A 15,787-nucleotide genomic window follows, 5' to 3' on the forward strand; every position below is an offset into this window, starting at 1 on the left:
GACGATGAAGAACTTAAGTTTGCCACAAGTGTGACTCACAAACCTCAACTTCGTAACCACAACGACAAATTTAGCTATTATAGGAGTGCAGACGCCAAAATCTGCTATGAAAAGTTTACTATTTTGTGTGGAAGGCCGGTTATTGGTGACCCTGATAGCGAGCGGCAAGTGCAAGATAGAGTCCCCAGTATCTTGATATTGCAGAATTTACATGGTGCATTTCACAATTTTCAAAAACTCCCACCAAGACGTCTGACTGAGGAAATAAGTATCCGCGTGATGTCTACATGACCGGGATGCGTATACACAGCGATGCGTATATTAGCCAAGCCGTGAACAGTGGAGGGAGCTGAATTAAATATGCCCACCTAGGGTTCTTTAACATGCACCTGAACCTCAGTAGACGGGAGCCTTTTCCTTTTCTTTCTTTCTCTTCCTTTTTTTAAGGCGAAAGCCTTAAATGCCTCATCCAACGCGAAATTTGGCCGTCGCCGTCGGCGCCCCCCGGCGTTGGGGACGAGTGATGCAAAAGATCATGTGATGATGTCAGCAATGACGTCATCATGGCGTCACATATCGCAAAAAAATGTGTGGCATCATCATGACGTCACGTGAAGTCACATGATGCGGTCATCACATGACATCGTAGCTTGGTCAAAAGTGGGCAGATCACGGAGGCAGTGCGAAGCTAGGTGAGGTGCCTCCGATCCAGGAGGCAATGCACAACCATGCTAGGAGACCAAAGCTTTCGGGAGGTGGCGGGGCAGGATCAATACATCGACTGAGAAGAAGAAGAAGATGGCTTTCGCCTTCGAGTCGTCTCTAGTGAATGCATAAGGGACGCTGTGAGTTTTTTTTTTCTTTGTGCCTCCATAGAAGTCAACACACAGCAATGGCGTGAATGTAATGGCCCGCCCGCCCGCCCGACCGACCGACCGACCGGAAGAAAGGAAGGAAGGAATACAAAAGGGAGAAGGCAGGGAGGATAACCAGAAAGCAGCTCGGTTGGCTACCCCACGCTGGGGGAAGGGAAAGGGGAGTGAGAGATGAGAAAGACAGAGAGAGAAAGGAGCGACTGATCGGCTGACTGATTGGCTGACTAAACGAACGAACGAACGAACGAACGAATGAATGAATGAATGACAGGCCCGTAGCCGGGAATTTTTTTTTTTTTGCAGATGACCTGAAGTGTTGCAGATGACCTGCAGACCATAGTCCAAGCAATTTTCGTTTTCCGAGGGAAAGTGCACTCACGCACTTCTTTATAGCGAAGCATCATCTCAGGCCACTTCCCAGAGCATTTGCTCACGTAAGACGCGCTTCCGTAAGAATGCGTTGCGGTGCACGGTGTTCCCACAGAGTGTCGCACCGGTGATGCTGTATAATACACCATGTACCAGCTCGCCCAACAAGTAACTCTAAAGACACTGTACACGAATACATGGCGATGGATTTATTGTACCTAAAGGATAGAAAAATGCACCAACGATTTACGAAGCATGTCGCATTTCCAATCCATGAAGGGTTAATCGTCCAGGGGTGTAAACCCCTTGTACAACAGCCTCATTTAATTAAACACGGAGGTGTACCATAGCGACGCTTCGCGTAGCGTTGAAACTCCCATCAGTCTCCGCTGCGCTTCTTTTTCGCTTTATCTCCCAAGCAATTAGAAAGTTTTTATTGCGTTAGGTAGGCTCATGTGCTACAACGCTTGTAAGAAGCAAGGATTCGCTAATTAGACCTGCGAACTATATATTACCGTCAAATTAATGGTAATGAGAGAGATTCGTGAGAAATTCCCTGCGCTTGGTAATGCCCACAGCGAAACCATCACGGCTGTAGTAAGGCTCCTCAATACGCTGCAACTGAAAGGAAAGCGATAACCACATCGTAAAATGCCCGAGTGATTCTGCAGAGTAGGGCGCAGACCACTAATTAAAGGTTTCCGGGAAGCGTTATTATACGCACAAATATTTAATTTTGTGCACGATCCCCATGTTTAAAGAGCACGCGGAAGTATTCCGGCAACTTTTTCATCACAGTAATAAGTACACAAAAACAGTAATTAGTGTGTGCGCGACGCACAAAATAGTGAAGAACGAAGAGCAAAACTCAGTAGCATTGGCTTGAGAACCTCATGAGTCCCCATCACGGCACTACGATGCCAACCTTTATGGGTCATTTCCTGCGGAAGAAAAATAAAGTTTAAAAGATGTGAACTTAAATTAGTTTCGTAGTTTGAAGCCTTGCCCACGCGTGTATCAACGCCAACAACTCTCTGATAGTCTCTGAATTAAATCATCAGGTTTTGCATGCCAAAACTACGACATCGTTATAAAGAATGCCGTATAAAGTGGGGGTCGTCGCAGTAAATTTGACCACCTCAGATTCTTTTACGGGCATTTGATTTCATCTACACGGGTGTTCCCGCGCGTCGGCTCCATTGAAATGTGACCGCCATGGTCGGTAATCGAACCCGCACCCTTGTTCTTAGCATCTCAGCATATCGCCGCTAAATTACCAGGACGGGTGATAGTATATAGACTACAGCTTGGCAATGCTCAGTATCTTTTCTCGAGCGTAGCTCTAGTTTCTGATAGGCAGATCCATGCGCTATCTTAAAAATGACGTCTTTGAGCCTTGAGGTGTCTTTCCGTCGTACAACAATCGTCATTTGGATTGGTTTCGTTTCGGAGATCGCCACTTTTATTATAAGGAATGCTCTGTATAGTGCTCATCAAGCGCACGCCGTTCATGACCCCGAATTATAGGGCGCGGTGTGATAACGGAAGTAAAGGAACGCGAGAGATGTGAAGGCTATTGTACGACAGAAATACTTTCAAATACACCGTTTCTTTCTTTTTTAAAGTGTATCTATTATAATAATAATTTTGAGGGTTTAACGTCCCAAAGAGTGTTTTAGAGTGTAACAGCTGGTAAATGTAAGCTGTGTATGTAAACAAACATGAGACAGCACATGGGAACACAAGGTGTTGAACTCTCGGCCGAACTGACGAACGGTGTAGGCATGACCCGAACTCTGTTTCTTCCACACCGTGGCGAAGCACTTATTTCAAAGCTTTATTATCTGCTTCACGCTTCCTTCTTATATATGTTTTTACCTGCGCTAAAAGGGCATAGTGCGATATACCCTGAAAAGGCAGCTGGCAAAGAGGTGAAGTAGACGTTGTGTTGTGAGCTGTCTTCTTGGCCAATCCCCCTGAGTGGGTATGTACCAATATGGATAGGCTACAAACAAACAAACAAACAAACAAACAAACAAACAAACTCTGCTGTGGCTTGCTACTGACTCAGTATTGTATTAAATGCGAAGCATTTCTTAGCGAACCTCTGGCACTTTGAGCGTTTCTATCTACGTATCTATCTATCTATCTATCTATCTATCTATCTAGCCGCCTACGTCTGGGTGCTCTCATGATCGCCTCCTTAGCTTGGTGCAGACCAAAATTGGTATGGAAGGGTAACAGGATTTGACGAATATGATTATCGGGTCATGACATGAATAACGTGAAAATCCTGTCGCGTACGTCGTCAAACCCTTTCCACCAGACACCTGTGGCACATACCCGTTTACCACGGGCCGCGGTGTACGGGTATGCGCCACAGGTGATTGACAGTTTATATCTACCCAGGAACGGCGAGAACAGACATTGTTAACCTAAATGCTAGAGCGTTAAGGAAAACCAACATCGGCAGCGTTAACTCGACGAATAGAAAGAATGAAAATTAGGGTCCCAGCAAGAATCGAACCCAAGCATTCTGCGTGGCAATCAGGTGTTCTACCACTGAGCCACGCCCGGTCTAGAAACAGTTTTGGAAAAACAGCCTACGCAGGCCTAATGCCGGTTTAACGGCAATTGTGGTTGCGGTGGTGGCTATCTAATATAACAAGAAAGCAATAAACACTACATGATACTCGTACGATGTGTACTCCTACGATACAGGTGTCATATTACATTAACATCTGGGGTTCCAGTGTTGACTCTGCTTTTATAGCAGTCTAATAAGCATTACGTTTGTATTCCTATGATTCAGCAAGCTATATTGAAGCATTGCTCGACCCCTGAGGAATACATTAACCAAAGTTACGCATCACATCCACATCACCGCACCGTAAAGTGCACTTAATTCGTCCGCCAGAACGACGGAGTGTCGTCTTCGTTTCTTACGAGGCAGGGCCATGGCCTCATGCTGACCGAGGATGATGCCAGATTGATTGACAGCCGCTTTGTAGACTAGGCTACGTAGGCCACATACGCCCAGGTAGTCTACAAATACGACAGGCGCCATCCACTGATGTTGGTCTACGTAGCACTATCGAGGCCTACCAGCCTCGACGGCCTACACCTCAACAACGCCAAGGGTGGCTTCAGGTTCCGACATGTCACAGGCTCTATCGACAGACAATTTGTCGACGAAATGACCGAGGCATGCACGAATTCCAACAGCTCTACTATACCTCATACTTCACTACACATGGACCCCTCATCACCGCGATACCGACCGGATCCTATAACAAGTCATGACCAGCTGCTGGTGCTCACTGATCATGGTGATGATGCCCTTGTTCAAGAACTTTCAAGAACTTCTTTCAAACATGCACACGGGTTCGTTAAACGTGCGTGCGTTGTCGGGACAAGTATGAGCACTAAATATCACCTTACCGCTTCTGGTGTTCGTAATACCCCCGTTGTCATTGGCAGCGTTACCCAACCATAAACAACTGGCTATATAGCACAGATGCGGCTCTTCAACATATATTTGTACGTGTAAAATTTATACAAACCTTTAGCGTCACTTTGTAACGTGTCGCTTATTAAATAAATTACGCCAATGTCACTTTCCCGCCACGTGCTTCGCATAACGTCGACTCCCTCGGTACGTGGGGTCTACCGAATTTTTTTCCACCGAACATTTTTGGTGGAGCTGCGGGGTACTTTTCTTTCACGACGGAGCTCCGCAGTGGACGCCTCCTTAAGTCTGCAACCATGGCTCCAGGTGAAGACACGCCTTCGCCAGCTACGTCGGCAACATCTCCGGCAACAACAACCCAGTACGTCGCTTCAACTCAACCCCGTGACCCCGGTACCTTTAATGGGGAGAACAACATCGATGTGGACAAGTGGCTTTGCATGTACGAGCGCCTCAGCAAGCAATATGGCTGGTATCCAACCGTTATGCTGGAAAATGACATCTTCTACCTCGAAAAAACTCCTCGCGTCTGGTTTGAGACCCACGAGCACGATGTTACAAGCTGGGACATGTTTAAACAACAGTTCCGTGGCCTTTTCGGCAACCCATTTGGTCAAGAGCTTGCTGCACAGAAACAATTGGTCGTACGTACCCAAACGTCAACCGAGCCCTACTTGACCTATATTCAAGACTTGTTAGCCTTGTGTCAAAAGGTTGACCACAACATGTCCGAGGCTGACAAGATTTCTCACATTTGAAAGGGTATCACAGACGATGCGTTCAATCTGCTCGTTTTTACCAACGTCACGACCATCGACGCCGTAATTAAGGAGTGTCGCCGCCTGGAGCAAGTGAAGAGTCAGCGCATGCCGCACCAGTTCCATCGTCTCCCCAACACCGCTGCAACGTCGTCTTGCGAAGGAACCCCTTCTCAGCCGTCCACAACTGACGACGTGACACGCATCGTCCGACGCGAACTCGAGGCTGTGTGCCCGGCTGCCCATAAATCGACGTTGTCCGAGACACCGGCCCCCGCTGTCGCCCTGATCCAGGCCGTTGTCCGCCAGGAATTCGCCAACGTGTGTCTGTGTTCAACTGTATGTGCCATGAACAATACTGAAGTCTCCACAGCCTCCGGGACAACACGCCGCCGTCAGTACCCTGTTCGTTCCAGGAAGCCTTCGTAATGGCGAACAGCAGATGATAAGCCTATCTGCTTCCGCTGTGGTCGTGCAGACCACATTGCTCGTAACTGTCGCTGTCAGTGGCCCACTACTCCTCCTAGCCAGCATCCCACTTACAACGGCCCCTTCCGCACAATAAATCGCCGTTATCCGACCCGCACTGAGTCTTCAGCGTTCGCCGCCCCTGAGGACTACGGCCGCACCTTCCCATCATCGCCGCCTCCAAGCCGTTCCTCTCCTTCACCCACGCGTCGCCGCTCGCCCTCGCCGTCATTTAGCCGCCGCATGTCCCCAGAAAACTAGGCTGCGCAGCTTCTGGAGCTGAAGCTGCCCTTTCGACCTTAACCAAAAATCCTCTGTTGCCCTTCCGTCTACGTCAGAACACAGTTGAAGTACATGTTGATAGCACTCTTGTTCAAGCTTTGATCGACACAGGCACTCACGTCTCTGTCATGAGTGCGAATTTTCGTCGTCGCATGACGAAGATCCTGACGCCACCCTTGACCACTGTGGTACAAGTCGCGGATGGCGGCACCGTTCCTGTCGCTGGGATGTGTACAGCTCAGCTTACTGCTGCCGGCCATCAGGTGGTCATGCTTTTTACTGTCTTTGCCACATGTCCCCACGACCTTATATTTGGGCTGGATTTTCTGGCCGCCAATTCTGCGCTTATTGATTGCTCCGCCGGTGTACTCCGCCGGTGTGCTCCGCCTTGAACTGCCACAACTCAGTTGCCCCCTGTACCCACCTTAGTGCCGATTACATTGCACGGACTTTATTCATCTGCCTCCGCAAACTGTTACGTACGTCGATATGTTGTGCTCACCAGCTGTGCCAGACGGCGACTACTAGCTGCGCCTCTTCCCGACTTGCTGCTCACGCAATGTATTGCTGTTCCCTATACGGTTCTCAGCATCACGGCTAACAGAACCTGGCTCATGAATAAAAAAAAGCGGTCTGGAAAGCTTAATGATCGGCGTTGGCTTCTTTGAACTTTAAACATATTTTCTGTACATTCAACAGGAAAACATAAGAAGTGACAGTGATTTCACATAATGTCACCTGCACTTTCATCATGCTACCGTCATCCAGCTTGTTCACCAAGCCATCCACCAAAACATGTTTTGCTCGCCACCATCAGCCAGCATTTCCACTTAACACCAAAAGAAGCTCTCCACCACCACCACCACCTGCCACCATTTTTTCCACTCTCGCCATCATCAGCCATTATGACCACCACAGCTTCCACCACATCCACTATTCTTTCCACCTTGTCCACTATTTTTTTCCACCTTATCCACCAAGAATTCCAGCATCCACCAACCCACGATTTTCAATAGGGCAGTGCTAAATTTCGGCTTCGCAAATCAAGTGCTCCCACAAGGCATTTCCGTAGCCCACCTTTGTTTGCTACTAGATTCACCGGTCGAAGCTTTCGCCTTGGATGCCGCTGTTTCTACGCAGCGGACGCCACCGACAACAAATTGTGGCAGCCGTCAAATTTTTAACATGATCCCCGCTGACCTTCCGCCTGAACAAGTTGAAGCCCTCCAGCGCATTCTCGGGTCCTACCACGACATTTTTGATTTCGGTGACCGACTTCTAGGGCAGACGTCCGTTGTCCAGCATCGCATACACACACGTGATGCCAACCCTGTTCACCGCCGCCCCTACAGAGTGTCTGCGTCTGAGCGGAGCGTCACCCAACAAGAAAAAAACAAGATGCTAGCGAAGGACATTATAGAGCCGTCCTCCAGTCCCTGGGCTTCCCCGGTAGTGTTAGGTAAAAAGAAGGACGGATCGTGGCGCTTTTGTGTGGACTATCGCCATTTCAACAGCATCACAAGGAAAGATGCCTACCCTCTACCGCGAATTGACGATGCCCTTGATTGTCTGCATGGTGCCGCGTACTTCTCTTCCATTGACCTCCGTTTCGGATATTGGCAGATCGCTGTGGATCCCGCGGACCGAGAGAAGAAGGCTTTCGTAATACCCGATGGCCTCTACCAGTTCAAGGTCATGCGTTTAGGCCTATGTAATGCCCCAGCCACATTCGAACGAACGATGGATTCCCTGCTTCACGGATTCAAGTGGTCTACGTGTCTATGTTATTTAGACGACGTAATTGTGTTTTCTCCCACGTTGGAAACTCACCTTGAGAGACTCTCAGCAATTCTTGAAGTGTTCCTTCTCGCCGGACTACAGCTTAATTCCTCCAAGTGCCGGTTCGGCCGCCGCGCATTACAATCTTTGGGCACATTGTTGATGCCTCCGGCGTACAGCCTGATCCGGAAAAGATTCAAGCCGTGAAGGTCTTCCCTGTGCCGACAACCGCCAAAAATGTTCGCAGATATGTGGGGCTCTGCTCCTACTTTCGGCGGTTTGTCAAAGACTTCGCCGAAATTGCTAGACCTCTCACGGACCTGCTCAAACAAGACATGCCCTTTAACTGGGGTCCCTCGCAAGCAGCATCTTTCTCCAAGCTCGTCACACTGCTCACGTCTTCCCCTGTTCTTACCCACTTCGACCCTTCAGCGCCAACCGAAGTCCGCACTGACGCCAGTGGTTAAAAAGTTGGCGCTGTGTTGGCCCAGCGACAACGTGGGCAGAATCACGTGATAGCTTATGCCAGCAGGCTGCTGTCCACCTCGGAGCGAAATTATTAAATCACGGAGCGCGAATGCCTCGCTCTGGTGTGGGAAGTTCCGAAATTTCGCCCATATTTATACGGCCGACCGTTTACAGTGCTCACCGACCATCATGCCCTTTGTTGGCTCGCCTCTTTGAAAGATCCCACAGGTCGCCTCGCTCGCTGAGCACTCCGCTTGCAGGAGTATACCTACACGGTCGTGTACAAGAGTGGAAAACTGCACCAACATGCGGATTGCTTATCACGCTACCCTGTGGCTGACCGGCACTCTACGAACACTGCCTCGATCGACTGCGTATTTTCCCTCTCCCAGCTGCTTCGCCTCGGCGACGAGCAGCGTCGGGATCGGCATATCAGTCGAATTATGCAACGGCTGCAATCTTCCCCGCACGACGCCTCTGTACGCATGTTTGCCTGCAAAGATGACACCTTATCTAGACGTAATTTGTCACCCGCCGGTTCCGGTCTACTGTTGGTCGTACCGAAGCACCTGCCCTCCACAGTCCTCCCCGAGCTTCATGACGCCCCAACCGCTGCTCACCTTGGCGTTTCTCGCACGTATGACCAGGTGTGCCGCCGCTTCTACTGGCCTGGCCTTGCACGCTCTGTGCGGCGTTAAGGCTCTGATATACTCCAGCGTAACGTCGACGCGCGCGTGCGCACGTCACGGCGACGTTACGTCAGCAAAAAACAGCCCTCTATATTCCGGCGTCGGCTGACCGCCGACGCGGCCGACGGCTGCTGGCGCGTTCGGGTGTCGCTCGGCTCCGAATAGATCCTGCTGCATTTCGCGCCGGACGCGCCGGACTCGCATGTACAGGAACCTGCTTCGCGGGCTGTTTCGTCGGTTTCCGACAGGTGGCGATGCGCGTTCTTCGCTTAACTGCGCATGCGCTCCTCGAGATGCGATCGCACCGGCGCGTGGAGCCGGCTCGACCGTAGCGGAGACCGATTTGCGCCTGGCGTAGCGTCACCGGCTCGGCGTGACGAAACGCAACGTCCTCGCGCGCTCTCGCGTCGGAAGTCGGAGTATAACAGAGCCTTTATGTCAACGACTACGAAGTTTGTCAGTGACACAAGAAACCGTCGGGACTTCCTGCTTGGTATCTTCAGCCTATCGACACCCCACCGGATCCCTTCCGAGTCGGTTTGGACCTTCTCGGTCCCTTTCCAACATCCACTTCAGGAAACAAGTGGGTTGCCGTTGCTACCGATTACGCGACCCGCTACGCAATCACGCGAGCCCTGCCAACCAGCTACGCTACAGACGTCGCTGATTTTTACTTCGGGATGTTATTTTACTGCACGGTGCCCCACGACAACTATTGACAAACCCAGGCCGTACTTTCCTTTCTCAAGTGATTGACGATATCCTGCGTTCCCGTACTACTCAGCATAAGCTCACGATTTCGCCCAATCCTCAGACAAACGGGCTGACAGAGAGCTTAAACCGGAACCTGACAAGAGCAGACCTCTGCTGCTTCGACGCCAACTCGGACGGGTTCCGTTCCCTACTACCGAGTGCCACCAAACTTCGGCGGAACCTCAGAAGAAGGCGTCGACGTGTGGCTCAAGAACTATAAGTGGGTGAGCAGGAGCAATGGCTGGGACTAGGAAGCGCAGCTCAGGCATGTTGGGTTTTCGCTAACTGACACCGCTCTCATGTGGTACGAGAACCACGAGGGCATGTTCACGACTTGGGACCGTTTTGTCGAAGAAGTGCAGAGGTGCTTCGGTGATTCTGACGCAAAGAAGAAGCGCGCGGAGCAGACGTTGGCTCAGAGGGCACAGCTTCCAGGAGAGACTTGCACGACATACATTGAAGAAATCTTGAAGCTCTGCAAGATAGTGAATGCTCGGATGTCAGAAGAAGACAAGGTTGGACACGTTCTTAAGGGTATAGCCGAAGACGTGTACAATTTCTTAATTGGAAAGGAAAGCCTGATCTCCGTGTCTGACGTGATGAAGCACTGCCGTACCTTTGAATCGATGAAGATGCGACGGATCTCTCTGAAATTCGGCCGCTTGTCTAACGTCCCAACTGTGGCTAGTGTCGAAACAGTGTCTCCCAACGACCTTGATTTCACAATACGGCAGATTGTCAGAGAAAAGCTGCTTCGATGTCAGCAAACCTCTCATCACCCCAACGACTTTCAGGAGGCCTATGCAAGAGAACCAGAGCGTGCGCGAACACCGGCTGCTCTTGCTTCATGGCAGCCATCGGTCAACGCAGCAGATCCCGATGAATACCGAGGCACACGGCAGTCTGGGTTCTCACATTGCACACCACCCAATTACGGACAACGTTTCCGCTCGCCTGGTTACCGTCAACGAACGTCGCCTGGCTACGGTGCCTCTGAAGAGCGGCACTACTATTCCATGCTTTCTGAGATGAGTGGTTACTCTGAGCAGCCACCTGTATCTCGACCTCATGCGGTGTGCTGCAACTGTGGTGTCCCGCGTCACATCGCACGTTTTTGCAACCACCGCAATCCATATCAGCGACAGCCTTCTCAGCCTTTACCATCCACTCTACACGCCACGGCCACCACGCGCACCAACCGGATTCCGCTACCTCTCGCCGGCTTCTGATCGAAGCTTGACGCCGCCACCAGCTCCATGAGCTCCGCGATCGCCATCGCCACGGCGACGCACGTGGTCACCGCTGCCGCAAAACTGGTCGGTGCGGCCAATGGGGGTGAGGCCGCGAGATACCAGACGCTATCTACAGATATAGCCCCCGTCAGCGTTTATTTTGAAGAACAAAGTTTGCGTACTTGTTGATAGAGTACCTACTATGGCACTTGTAGATACAGGCGCGACGAACTCTGTGATGAGTGTAAATTTTAAGAACCTTCTCGGTCCTAAAGTGATGTTTTGTCTAAGTCGTGGTGTGACATTCCGTGGTGTGAGCGGTGAAGCGTTGTGTCCAGTGGGATTTTGTACTGTGCACGTCTCCTTGTGTGGCAAGGTATTTTGCACAGAATTTGCGGTTATTCCACGGTCTACACATCACGTTATCTTGGGTATCGACTTTTTGCGTGAGTGTGGGGCAACTGTTTACTGCAGAGGTGGGCACCTTTCTCTGCATGGTACTTTCCCAGCTGCGCTCTTAGAGAATTCCTATCGTGATGACTGCATATTTTTCGTCTCCGAGAACACAGTCGTTCCTGCGTTTCCTGCCGCGTCTGTTCCCGTGACTTGTTCTGGTAACAACTGTGCCAGGTTCGACGCCACGCTCGAACCGATTCTTTTGGCCTGTCTGAAGAACATTCTAATTCTCCATTGCGTGGCGTATGTCGTTGATGGACGAGCAGGTGTGTGGACAATTAACAGTTCCATGGAGCCTGCAGTTTTGCCAGCCGGCGTTAAACTTGCATTACTTAAACCTGAATCGTCTACGACGCTGGTTGCGCTTGTTGATGCTACAGGCCAGAATGGACGCCCAGATTCGCAAGGTTCAGAGGATTCCCAATTGCTACAAATGATCAGCAAGTCGCTTGGCCAGGGCGAACGTCATACACTGCTCGACGTTCTCTCTAAGCACTCAGAAGTGTTCGATTTTTTTTTAAACAGCCAAACGCCCTCAATTTCAGCGTCCCGGATAAGTCATTAGATCCACACCGAGTCGGCGCATCCCATAAGGCAGAAGCCTTACTGATTGGCACCATCAGAGCGCAAAGTTATCGACGAGCAAGTACAAGAGATGCAGGAAAAAATAACAATTCAGGAATTGGCGAGTCCCTGGGCCGCTCCCGTCATTCTAGTTAAGAAGAAGGATGGTACGTGGAGATTATGCGTTGACTACCGCCGCCTGAATTCTGTTACCAAGAAAGATGTCTATCCACTGCCGCGCATCGGTGACGCCGTAGATTGCCTGCATTCCGCTTCCTACTTTTCTTCTGTTGATCTGCGATCAGGTTACTGGCAAATTCCGATGCACGCAGCTGACAAGGAAAAGACGGCATTCGTTGCGCCTTATGGACTGTACGAATTCAACGTAGTGTCATTCGGATTATGTAACGCACCTACGACGTTCGAGAGATTCATGAACTCTATTCTGCGTGGTTTGAAAGGGCAGATCTGTATGTGTTACCTTGATGATGTCGTAATATTTGGACGCACATTTCAGGAGCATAACACGCGCCTAGATGTTGTGTTCACTTGTATTGAAAAGGCTGGCATTCTACTGAATTCGAAAAAGTGCCACTTTGGCGAGCGACAAACATTGCTGCTGGGCCATCTCGTCGATAAAGATGGCATTAGGCCTGACCCACAGAAGACAGCGGCCGTTGAATCATTCGAGCAACCCAAATCTGTGAAAAAACTTCGCAACTTCATTGGGCTTTGCTCGTATTTCCGGCGGTTCATACCAAGGTTTGCGGATGTCGCTCATCCTCTGACGAAACTTCTCCAGAAGAACAGCCCGTTTGAGTGGACTCCCGAATGTGATGTCGCTTTTCGCCAGCTGAAGTGCTTGTTAACTTCACAGCCGATACTTCGGCACTTCAATCCTTCGTCGCCAACAGAGATCCACACGGACGCAAGTGACATCGGTATGGGCGCCGTTCTCGTTCAGCGCTCTGGTAACAAGGAACACGTCGTGGCGTACGCAAGTCGTTCTTTAAGCAAGCCTGAACGCAACTACACAGTGACCAAACAGGAATGCCTAGCGGTAGTCTTTGCAGTACAGCGGTTTCGCTCATACATCTATGACCGCCCGTTCACCATCGTCACAGATCACCATTCCCTGTGTTGGCTTCGCGACCCCTGCGGTCGCCTCGCACGATGGGCCCTTCGTTTGCAAGAATATGTCTTAACCATTTCGTAGAAGAGTGGCCGTCGACACGCTGTTGCGGATTGCCTCTCTAGGATGCCACTACCTACGACGGATTGTAAAGCCGATAACTTCGACCACCTTATCGTTACGCTGTCGCCTGGCTTTCCCGATGCCGTGACTTTCGCCGCTGAGCAGCGCTAAGATCCAAGCTTGAAAGCTCTCTTCCCTGCAACAAACGAACCAATACCCGAAGGCCAATTTTGCATCCGAGGTGGTCTTCTTTACAAGAGGAAATTGTCAACGACGGGCGCCCGCTTTCTGCTGGTCGTTCCTGCGTCTCTTCAAAAATCTTCTGCGTCTCACGCATGACGACCCGACCTCTGGTCATTAGGAGCCGCACGAACACTTAGTCGCGGCTCTATTGGCCTCAAATGCGCAAGACAATTGAAAAATATGTGGCGAGTTGTACGCAGTGTCAGAGCCACAAGTGGCCAACCTCAGGTCCAGTCGGTCATCTGCAGCCCGTAATGCCCCCCAGTTCTACTTTTGAAAAGGTCGGCATTGATCTGATGGGACCATTCCCACGTTCTTCAAAAGGCAACCGGTGGATAATTGTATGCGCTGACTACCTGACGCGGTACTGCGAGACGGCTGCCTTACCATCAGCCACGGCAGGCAAGGTTTCGGAGTTCCTGTCGTATACAGTCATACTCCGGCACGGGCCACCTCGCTTGGTGATAAGAGACCGTGGTCGCCAATTTACCACCGATGTGATAGAATCATTGCTTCGCTTGTCTGCCTCCAAGTTCCGACACTCATCTGCTTATCACCCACAAACTAACGGTCTGACCGAGCGCACAAACCGAACGTTCATCAACATGTTATCCATGTACGTCACCTCCGACCACAAGAACTAGGATGAAGTATTACCGTTCGTGACGTACGCCTTCAACTCTGCGAAACACGAAACTACAGGTTACATCCCTTTTTACCTGCTCTACGCTCGCTCGCCTCAACATACGCTGGACACTATCTTTCCTTTTGTCGTCCATGACGACCTGTCAATTGCGGAGACTTTGTGTCGCGCACAAGAGGCTCGTCGACTTGCACGCTTACGTACATTGGCAGCGCAAGACTCCTCCAAAACACGCTACGACAGTCAACACCGGCATGTAGCCTATGTTCCCGGTGTGCTAGTGTGGGTGTGGACCCCAATACGCACACGTGGCTTGAGCCAAAAGCTACTCGCACACTACGCCGGTCCGTTCGTGATCCTCCATCGTCTAAGCGAGGTAAACTACGAAATCGCACGTCTGACTACTAGTGGCCGACGTTCATGCAAGACCGAGGTGACGCATGTTGCCCGCCTGAAGCCGTATACACGAAGGACACACGAATGACTCGCCCAGAGGGCTCCGTCTGAGAGAGGAGGAATGATGTGAAGTGTCACTGTCGGTGAAAAACAAGGGAAGCGCGAGAAGAGAAAGAGGACGACGACGTAGCTCCTACGATTTCCGCGGTCTCAGTGCTTTGGGTACCAGGCCACACTGGACTGATATTAAATGAAGCGGCGGACACTCTGGCGGCAGCATCCCTCAAGGACCAGTCATAAATGTTCTGAGGCCGTCTTCTAATAACACGATCGCACGATTCCGAAATTTTTGTCTGCAAGAAGAGCCTACGAAATCTTCTGTCCTAACAATACATATTTTCAGCACCTTAGGTTTTCGTGGAATAGCACATGGTGTAGTACAAGGCAATTGGAAGCAACGTTAACTAGACTGCGATGCAGAATACGGTCACTAAATTTTTATTTACATAGGCCTGGTTTCGTTCCTTCCCCTAATTGTAATTATTGTAATCAAGCAGAAACAATAGAGCACTACTTCACAAAATTTCGAAGATACCAAAACATAAGGCAAAGATTTCTAAAACCTCCTTTTCAAAAACTTGGCCTTGAGCTTTCCACATCGGCATTACTCTCCCTGGGGGCGTCGCCACTGGGGCAATGCAACAGGGGCCTATATGATGCCATATTAATTTATATAAAAGAAACAAAGAGACTGCCATGTTAATATTATAAGTAGAAATATATCATTTCATTCCCTTACTTAAATTTGTGTAGTTGCTTAGCTATTTAATTCTATTATTTAACAATCGTTTAAATATAGTTTCATTAAAAAAGGAAAAAAATAAAAATTGCCCAAACATTTTTTCTTTACTATAAATGATCTTTTTCGCATATTCCTTCTATTTTATTTTTTCACAAAGTGTACTGGCGCACGCTTCCTGGCCGATCCCCCTAGTGGGTTTGGCTATTCCTCTAAGGAACTAACCAACCATTAAAAACCCCCCTTACGCTACTCCAGAGTACGTAATATATATATATATATATATATATATATATATATATATATATATATATATATATATATATATATATACATATATATATATATA

The sequence above is a fragment of the Rhipicephalus sanguineus genome, chromosome 2, assembly GCF_013339695.2.
Source record: "Rhipicephalus sanguineus isolate Rsan-2018 chromosome 2, BIME_Rsan_1.4, whole genome shotgun sequence".
Classification (NCBI taxonomy): domain Eukaryota; kingdom Metazoa; phylum Arthropoda; class Arachnida; order Ixodida; family Ixodidae; genus Rhipicephalus; species Rhipicephalus sanguineus.